At 43.9% G+C, this 9,937-nt stretch overlaps 1 long non-coding RNA gene across 2 annotated transcripts; it reads left to right on the top strand.

Moving 5' to 3' along the window:
* Positions 1-4,018: 4,018 nt before the first annotated feature.
* LOC125924724 (uncharacterized) lies at positions 4,019-6,626 on the top strand. 2 transcript variants are annotated; one of them, XR_007458532.1, is made up of 3 exons: positions 4,019-4,806; positions 4,974-5,221; positions 6,266-6,626. It is a non-coding gene; the product is annotated as an uncharacterized LOC125924724 (long non-coding RNA). The 2 variants fall into 2 exon arrangements; XR_007458533.1 differs by having other exon boundaries at positions 6,084-6,626.
* Positions 6,627-9,937: the final 3,311 nt, after the last annotated feature.

Genomic DNA, 9,937 nt, shown 5'->3' with positions numbered 1-9,937 from the left:
CCCACCTCAAGGATTATGGGCTTATGCACTTGGAGAAAGAAAAGCAAGGTAGGAAGACAGAAAGACAAGAAGGCATGATGGAATGGGGGAAAGAAGGTAGATACACCGGTCTCATTTGGGGTAAGAAAATGCTGTAACAAATAGGCTTTCAAACTCAGTAGCTGAAAACACAACAGCGCAGTACCAGAAGCTGACGCTATGCTCAGTTAAGTGTCCGAGGTGGGGGTTCAAGTCAGGGGCAGCTCTGCTCTGCCACATCGTGAAGGGATCCCAGCTGAAGTCATTCCCATGTGGTATCCAGGGTTTCCCTCATCAATACCCTCCCAGCCCACGAGGCGGTAGGAAAGCAAGAAGTGTACCTAGTGGGTGTTTTTCTTTTTTGTTCGCTTCGTTTCTCCTGAGGGCCAGTCCGAGAAGACAAGCATTGTCCCTCTGCTGACATTTCCCTGGCTGTGACTCAGTCTACTAGCCGTATCTCAGTCTCCTTGCAAAGGACACGTGGTGTGGCTGTGACTGGGGAAGAAGAGGAGAAGAGACTTTGGTAGAAAAGAAACAATCTCTGTCACCCCAGCCCATTCTCCACATGGGGCTCCACAGACGACGCATGACTCCCTCGCCGGCTGAGTTCAGGCAAGTGCTTTGGTGGCTCTCACTCTAGACCCCTACCCAATGGCCAAATCACCAGGACATGTAAAAATAGAGCGAGATGATAAAGAAGATCAGGATGTTCTTGAAATGTTCTTTGAGTCTGTACTGGCCCAAAGGAATAGTTTCCTTCCTTATTTGATAATTTTCCAATCCTGATTGGTAATGAAATGCGTGGATGAATGAATGAATGAACGCATGTCTCCCCTGCGGGCCTAAGAAGGCTAGAGTCTTAGTTGAATCATAAGGATGATATTTTTCTAGTCAGCCAGCACTTGACTAGCAAGCGAGCTTACCAAGCGACAGAATGTGGGCTATCGCTGTGATCTTCACTATCGTCCTCCCACGTAGGCACATAGCCTATCTTGTAGATGAAGACACTAAGCCTCGTGTCATCAAGGGTGATGTGACATGGCCAGCCAAGGAATACACAGCAAGTGTCCAGGTCTGCTGATGCCATGAACAGCACCCTTTGTATGCTATCACCTGTCCTTCTGATTGGGCTCAAGCAAAACAAAACAAAACAAGAACAAAAACCAACCCCCCCCACAAAAAAAAAAAAAAAACACCAATATATAGCTTCCGGAGCAAAAGTCACATGCAGTGGGCCTCCTTGTCTTCTATTTGCATCCAGTGAACCCACCAGACACAGGAGCAGAACATATGGATGGAAGAAGACGTTACAGGGCCAGGGTTGAGCCCAGTATTTGGAACAAACACGTCTCTCCCCCAGTGTTTGCTTTGCCAAGCTCTGTGCTACATGTGTGGGATAGAGTAGGAGTCGGGCGCTCTGGCCCGTGGACCAACTCTGGCCTCCTGACTGTTTTGTACATAAAGTCGACTGGAGATACAGCCACACTCCTTTGTTTGCCTATTGCCTGTGGCTGTGTTTTCGGTACAGCAGCACAATCAAACAGCTACGGCAGAAACTGCATGGTCCTCAAAACCGAAAATTCTTTACTAGCAAGACTTCTACAAAAAAAGAATTGTGAACTCTTGAGACAGAGCCATGCTTGGCAGAGGAGTCAGAGACATGGCCCATGACAATTCAATCAGGGAAGACTGACAACAGAAATATGACCAGGATGAGGAAGGGGAGCCCAGGAGGGGAAGGTATTCAGCACCGTGTGTCTCTAGAGGAGGAAGAGGGGCAGTGGCCTTCCGAAAAGAAGCAACGAGTGACATGTGGGTGGCATACTGGAAGACTAGCAGTAGTTGGGAAAGCAGGGGGGAGGACATCGCAGGCATTCGGAGCAGCTCCTACAAAAGTGCCAGGGCAAGAATCAAATTACTTTACTGGGAGCATCCTCTTGAATAGTAGAGATGAGATTCAGGGACGACACCTACAGTGAGTCAGACGAAAACGGACTTGCCGGGCAAGTCTTGCCCCCCCATTTTATAGAAGAGAAGGCCAAAATGCAAAGCAATTCAGTGAAGGGCCTCAGTTCTCAGAAGGAGAGGTGGCTTGTGCCCAGGCTTCCAAAGTCTCTGCCCGGTCGTCCACCACACAGCCAGGCAACTCACCTCCACTCGGGCCACTCGGCCCTGTCCTGGCCCCAGCCAGCCGGCTGTCAGGCCCACTCACCTGTTTGGCCGGAAGCGCCACGGCAGAGGTGGGGTGCCAGCAGGAGGGGGACCTCTCCAGGCCAGGGCAGAGGCTGTCATCACCACATTAACTCCCGTAGTGTGGAGGCGGGCCCTCTTCTGTGTGGGGGAATAAGCCTGGATTGATGGGGGCAGGGGCCAGGGACCAGTAAGCACGATGAAAAGCATCCAGAGTCACAGATTCAAGGCGAGCTCATGTTCGCTGTGCTCCCACCACCCCCTCACCTCGTGGCACCGAGGACCACCGTCCCAAAGCCTGCAATCGACCCAGGCCCCAGGCAACTGCGGGAATCTGGGCAGGTTTGCTTATACTCTACGTCGCCTTCACGCTCCAATCTGGCAGTGAGAATATGGGACGGAGTAATGCCTCATGTTATTACATTAATGCATATTTAAAGGACCATCAAGGGAGACGCTGTCTCAAGCAATGCGCAAGGGTGATAAAACTGTTTTTGCGAATCTTCGCTCATTCAAGCTTTGAAAATCAACGGGTTGTCTGAAAATCTTCGCAATCACCATGTTAAGATAGGAAACAATGGTTTCTTTTTCTGCAAGAGGAAAGGGTCATTGTGGCAACTTTGTAAGAAGAGGCATGTTTTATTTACTTTATTTTTTTTAGTTTATTTATTTATTTTGAGAGGGAGGGGAGGGGCAGAGTGAGAGTCGGGGGGGGGGGGAGAGAGAGAATCCCAAATGGGTTCCACACCATCAGCACAGAGACCTACACAGGGCTCAAACTTCCGAACTGTGAGACCATGATCTGAGTCAAAACCACGAGTCAGATGCTTAACCAACTGAGCCACCTGGGTGTCTTTATTTTTATTTTTTGAAAGACCCCTACGCTGTTTTCCGTAGTAGCTGTACCAATTTACATTCCCATCAGCAGTGCACAAGGCTTTCAATTTCTCTGCATTCTCACCAACGCTGGTTATTTTCTGATTTTTTGACAAAGGCGCTCTAAGTGGTATCTCACTGTGGTTTTGATTTGCATTTTCCTAAAGATTAGTGATGATGAGCATCTTTTCATGTACTTATTGGATACTCGGTATCTTCTTTAGAGACTTATCCAATACACTTACTCAAGCTTTTCGCCCATTTTTAAATTAGATCATTTGGGGTGTTGTTCTTTTATCGTGAGATGGAGGGACGAAGTTTGGGCCAGCCACACGACTTTTAAGTGTGAGAGACACAGCAGGAGAGCCCAAGCCACCAAAGGCCTCATTCATGTTATTCTTCAGGATCTTAGACCATTTGCACCAGGAAAAAGAAGTGCACCAAAAGCTGGCAGTCTTGCTGGTCTGGAGAGAGAACCACACTTAGGAACAAAACATGATTCTCTGTTTTGCCCTCGAGGAGGAAGAGCTGTCCTGAGATGTGGTTAGCCTGATGGAGGGAGCCTTCGTTCTTGGATCTAAACCCTGCGGAGGTGACATCGGGTCCAGTTAACACACCTGGGATCCCGGATCCCTGACCATCCCAGCTGATCTGGTGATCTGATAAGCCAGCTTTGGTGATCTGACAACCCAGAATTTCGAGGCTCTGTCGAGGTCTTGAAGCCATTTTTGTAGAAGCCCAAATTTAGTATCCACCTCAGGGAATTTCGGTCTGCTACATGCATTTTCTTTTCTCAATTCATTGTGGTTTCTTTGGCCAGTCTCACCAACCCTGAACTGTCAACTACTTATTAGAAGTTTTGTTAAAAAGGGCAATCAACTGTCTTTTCAAGGAACTGAGGAATTTTTCCATTTCTTCTCTTAGAACTATTGTTCATTTTTTGTAGTCACCTACCCCCTCGGGGGCAAGCCTCATGTTTTTATCTGCTCAGGAAATTTTTCTGCTCTCTCTAAAAGGGCTCTCCCCACTAGAGTTAATTTCCTGTGAGGTTCCCTTTCCTTTCCTTGAGTGAGTCCATTCATTCACTTAAGCTTCTGCCGAAACATTTAAACCTCACTTCAACCTATGGATTTTGTGATTTCCAAAGATACAGTCTTCCTTTGGAAAATTTTGCCATGATCCTTAAGAACTTCTTAATTTTGTTTTTTCTAGCTAACGATACTGATTTTTCTGCTTCTATTTTTTGTAATCAACTTTTATTATAATAAGTTACATTAAATAACAAGTTTTATTATAATAAGTTTTGTCACTTATTATAAAGTCGACTTTTAGCACTATGGAAGTCAACTACAGCTGCCCATGCTACCGGAGCTCAGTAAAGTTCCAGAGATCCGAGCCTGGACCTCAGACAATGCTGCCCCATATCCCTGCGTGGCATTTCCAAGATGATCTAAAGGTTACGCGTTGTGACGTCAACAGGCTCTCCATGCATCCTCAGCTTGCTCAGAAACAGGGTGACCAGCTTTATAAGTTTATAAAACTTATAAACTTTAAACTTACAAACTTATAACTTTAAAACTTTGTAAGTTTTCCTAGAACTGAGAGTTTCCTCAAGATGAGGGACTTTCAGTGCCGAAACCAGGGAAGTCTAGGCAACTTGAGATGAACTGGTCCCCTACCTAGAATCCAAGCCCACACCTGGCAGCCAGGACCAACCAGCAGGTGAGAGGTTCAAGACAAGGGACAGGGGTGACAAAGCACAGCTTTTCCACCATTTTCAAGGCACGCCTAGAAACTGGTAATATTTTGACAACTTCTGGGGAAAATGGGTGGTGGTGTTCATGAAAGGGGGCAACTGGCACATACTTGTCACCTGTGTGCCTTCCCAGGTCACCAAGGAATGTTTAGACAAAGGTCATTCTCCTTGAGCCACTTGATCCCCTGTCTGACTGGGACAGCAGCACTTTGGTAAAGAGTGGGAACAGTTACAAAGATGCCTCACAGGCACCGTCTGCCTTTAAACTTGACTGACACATCACCCCTTCTGCCTGCCTCTTCACTCAAGCCCACACCAATCTCCTGAGAACACGGACACGGCCTTCCCTCTGTCTGATGGCGCTCCCTCCCGCATGGAAGAGTAAGTCCCTGAAGAAATGCCTAGTGTAAGATAGCATGACTGAGAAATTTGAGACCCCATAGAAAGATGCCAGGTTAGAGTGGTAGAGACTGGGTGTGCATGGGGGCATCAGGTACTGGAGAAGCTCACTAAGTAAGACAAAGTACACATTTTGCTCACATCAAACGAGCATTGGACAACGTACTTCCATTTACTGTCCCTTGTTCATTTGTTTCAGCGAGATGCTTGTGAATAATTTTGTGTATTTTCAAAAATGCGCATACAAAGAACAATTTTATACCATTTTCTTGATCATCACATCAGGATAATTGTGATCTGGAGTTGCAATTGCCATGGTGACATTTTTGTGTTTAAAGTTTATTTATTTAGAAAGAGACTATGCACATGAGCGGGGGAGGAGCAGATAGAGAGGGAGAGAGAGGATTCCAACCAGGCTCTGCACTGTCAGCACAGAGCCCGATGTGGGGCTCAAACCCACAAACCATGAGATTATGACCTGAGCCGAAGCCAAGCGTCCGAGGCTTAACCGACTGAGCCACCCAGGCGCCCCGACATTTTTGCGTTTCAGAACAAAAACTAGGCAGAAGTAACTCAGCGTGTCTGCACCTGAATGTCCCTAAATCACCTAGACTTTAAGGGAGTCTTTAAATACTCCACAAATAGTTTGATCCCCTATTGCACAGCTCGAGAAGCAGCAGGCCCCAGGTATGTGCACGCGTGCACACATGCGAACGTGCACACGCAGGAGTCTCCTCATTTCCTGAGGCAGTTGTACACTTCCTTCCGTGTCTCCTGCTCTCCCTTTGTTCCCTGTAACTGTCTGAGCTAATGTTCTTCCATCTTCCTTCATTTCCTTATAAAGCCCCAGCAAAGAGTTGTGGTTTATAACAGATTTTCACTGAACCCTTGGGAGCAATGGAGGCTGTCTTATTCAGAACTGGATTTGCGTTCAGTACGACTAGAAGCTCCATCCTACTCATCTGTTCAAGGGTGTCAGGGCTAAAGTTTGTGGAAATCTCTTGGCCTTTCCCCCCCCCATCACAGGATAACTCAAGCCATCACACTGAGGAAGGAAAAAGGAGGAACAGAGGAAGCAGAGAAAGAAGGAAGAGCTCCTATAATTAGGGAAGCAAAACCGTCTCAACAGTCCTCAGCAAACATCTGCCTATGTGCCACTTTCTGAAACTGTTATGTGGCCCCCACTGGTTACAAGAGAGTCTGGGCATGTAAGGCTCTACCTTCTCAGACTCTACCATAGAGGAAGGGAAGGAAGGAAACGATAAATTGGAACCCACCAACTCGTTACTTATTGAGTAACCCACCCTCTTGTGTCTGCCTTAGAGAGTAGTTCACTGATCGTTTTCCTTACTTGGAAGCTCGCTTTGTTAAAAATTATTACAGCTTGTGTTGGCTTTATTTTGATTAGTGTTAATGTGGTATATTTCGCTTCATTCCCTTATTGTTAAAATAGCTACGACTTATATTTAAGGTTGGTTTCCTTAGCAGTATTAGTTAAGTCTTGTGTCTTTTAATTGGTGTATTTAGACCATTAACATTTGAAATGGTTATTGATGTAGCCGGATTAATATCTGTCTAATTCATCACTGTTTTCTATTTATTGCCCTTTTTCTTTCTTTCTTTCTTTCTTTCTTTCTTTCTTTCTTTCTTTCTAATCTTTTTTCTGCCTTCCCTGATTTTAACTGAGCATTTTATATAATTTCATTTTTGGTTCTTTCTTAGCATATCAATTTTACTTCTCAAAAAATTTTTTTTTGTTTAGGGGCGCCTGGGTGGCTCAGTCAGTTAAGCGTCTTGATTTCAGCTCAGGTCATGACCTTATGGTTTGTGAGAACAAGCCTCCAGTTGGGCTCTGTTCTGGGATTCTCTCTCTCTCCTCCTCTCTCTGCCCCTCCCCCACTTGCACAGGCATGCTCTCTCCCCCTCAAAATAAATAAATAAACATTTAAAAACTTTGTTTACTGGTCGTACCAGAGTTTGCAGTGTACAACTATTCTTCTTTGTTTGTTTGTTTGAAAGAGAGAGAGAGAGAGAGAGAGATCACAAGTGGGGAAGGGGCAGAGAGAGAGGGAGAGAGAGAATCTTAAGCAGGCTCCATGCTCAGTGCAGAGTCTAACTTGGGGCTTAACCCATGACCCTGAGGCAAAATCAGGAGTCGGATGCTCAACTGAATGAGCCACCCAGGCACCCCTACAACTACCATTCTAAGTCCACTTTCAAATTATCCTATAGAACTTCACCAGTGCTGTATATGCTCAAGAATATTCCTAATTTCTTGCTCCTTAATACATCGCTGTCATTAATTTCGTTCATACATAAGCTATCATCACCCAACACATTGTCACTACTATTATTTTGAACAAACCGTTAATCTACTACATCACTAAAGAATAAGAAAAAGAAAAGACTTTCTTTTACCTTCTCTTATGGCCTGAATCGTGGCTCTTCAAAACTCACATGTTAAAGTCTAACCCACAGTCACTCAGAATGTGACTATTTGAAGAAAGGTTTTCAAAGAGGTAATTGTGTCAATATGAGATCATTGGGGTCAACCTTAATCCAATAAGACTGGTGTCCTTACAAGAAGAGGAAATTAGGACACACACACGCAGAGGTAAGAGGTGAAGACACAGGGAGAAGACAGCCACCTACAAGCTAAGGAGAGAGGTCTCTGCAGAAACAACCTTGCTGACTCCTTGAGGTCAGACTTCTAGCCTCTCGGACTGTGAGAATATAAGTTGCTGTGAAGTCGCCCAGTCTGTGTACTTTGTTACAGGAGTCCTAGCAAACCAGTACACTTCCATTCATTCCTCTGATGTTCTTTTCCTCTTTACGTAGATTCTAGCTTCTGAGATACATCATTTACCTACTCTTTGAAGAACTTCTTTTAGCTTTTTTTTTTTTTTTTGCAAGACAGACCTACTGCCTACAAATTACCTCGATTTTTGTTTGTCTTTATTTTTCCCTTACTTTGAAGGACGATATTGCTTTATACAGAATTCTAGGGGTTTTCCCCCTCAATAATTTAAACATTTAGCTTCATTCCCCTCTTGCTTGCATGGCTTCTGAAGAGACGATAGATGAAATTCTTATCTTGCTCCTCTGTAGGTAAGGTAGCATTATTTCCCTCTGACTTCTCCCCCACTCCCCACCCACCATTTTTTATTGTGTATGGGTTTTTCTGTTTCCATAAAAATCAATTGGGTTTTGGTAGGGGTTACACTGAATCTTTAGATCTCTTTGGGTAGTATACACATGTTAATAACATTAAGTCTTCCAGTCCATAAACATAAGATGTAATTCCATTTGTTTAAGTCTTCTTTAATTTCATCCAGCAATGTTTTATATGGTTTTCATTGTACAAGTCTTTCACTTTCTTGGTTAAGTTAATTTCTAGGTGTGTGTGTGTATGTATGTATGTATGTATGTATGTATGTATGTATTTATTGGTGCTATTGTACTTGGAATTGTTTTTGTAATTTCCTTTTCAGGTTGTTCATTGTTACTGTATAGAAATGCAACTGATCTGAGTGTGTTAACTTTGTATGCTGCTACTTTGCTGAATTCATTTATTAGTTCTAATAGGACTTTTGTGGAATATTTAGGAATTTCTACATATAACATCTTATTATCTGTGAGCAGAGATCATTTTACTCCTTCCTTTCCAATTGGGATAATTTCTATTTCTTTTTCTTGTCTAATTGCTCTGCGTAGAACTTCTAGTACTATATTAAGTAGGTCATCTAGGCTTTAGTAAAATTCCACTGAGTTAACCTCTGGTAAAACAGTTTCTCTTAGGGATAACTTGATTAAGGAGAACAGAAAGTTCTGAACTTATTTCAAAATGTCTACTTTTCCCTCACCTCTGCTAGAAGCATGAGGGGATTTTTCTCCAAAATTCATCCTGACCTGAGAATCTAGAAAGACTCCTGGATGTAAAGCTTATTAAAGTGTGGGTCCCTTCTAAGACTGCCCCCCACCCTTGGATTTTCTAACCCTCAAGCTAGTCCACACCGAGCCTCTGGCAAATCGTCAAAGATAGCTTAAAGCGCCCTCAATAATACTGGCTCCTAGTGTGGGCTTCTGCTCCCAGTAAGCTGTGATTCTCTGTATCTACCTTTTGATTTCTCTGATTTTGGTGGCAGTAGATTGCCCTGGGACCTCAGTTCTCTGAAGAATCTAAGAACAGTTACTGATTTGCAGTTTGGTTGGCCTCTATCATGTTGTGAGAATGGCAGTGACAACTTCGAAGTTCTTCATGTGTCAGACCAGGAACTGAAACCCCTTGTGTTCTAATTTATTGTGTTATGAAAATCTATTAGTTCAATTATTTTCTTACATATAATAAAACAGGTTTTTTGTTCATGATATTACTTTTGAATCAATGATTCAAGGCTTCCTTCTAAATTTGAGTTGTGAATATGGAGCTTACTTACAAATGACCTGTCCTCACGTTGGGTCCCTTGGCTGACAGATGCCAAGGGAGTGAAAGGGATTGCTCTGGACATGCAGTTGGGTGGGACCACGTTCAAATTCTAGCTCTGCACTTCTCTTGGGGTGACCCAACTTCTTTAAGCCTCACTTTTTTAATTTGTGAAACAGAGAAAAATGGGATAATAGTTTGAAGAACTCATGATTAATCATACCCTTCCTCCAATATGGATTTCTTTTTAATTCTTCATTTATTTTGAGAGAGAC

The sequence above is a fragment of the Panthera uncia genome, chromosome F2, assembly GCF_023721935.1.
Source record: "Panthera uncia isolate 11264 chromosome F2, Puncia_PCG_1.0, whole genome shotgun sequence".
NCBI lineage: Eukaryota > Metazoa > Chordata > Mammalia > Carnivora > Felidae > Panthera > Panthera uncia.
The sequence above is the reverse complement of the archived record's forward strand: the minus strand, read 5'-3'. Positions and strand labels throughout refer to the sequence as shown.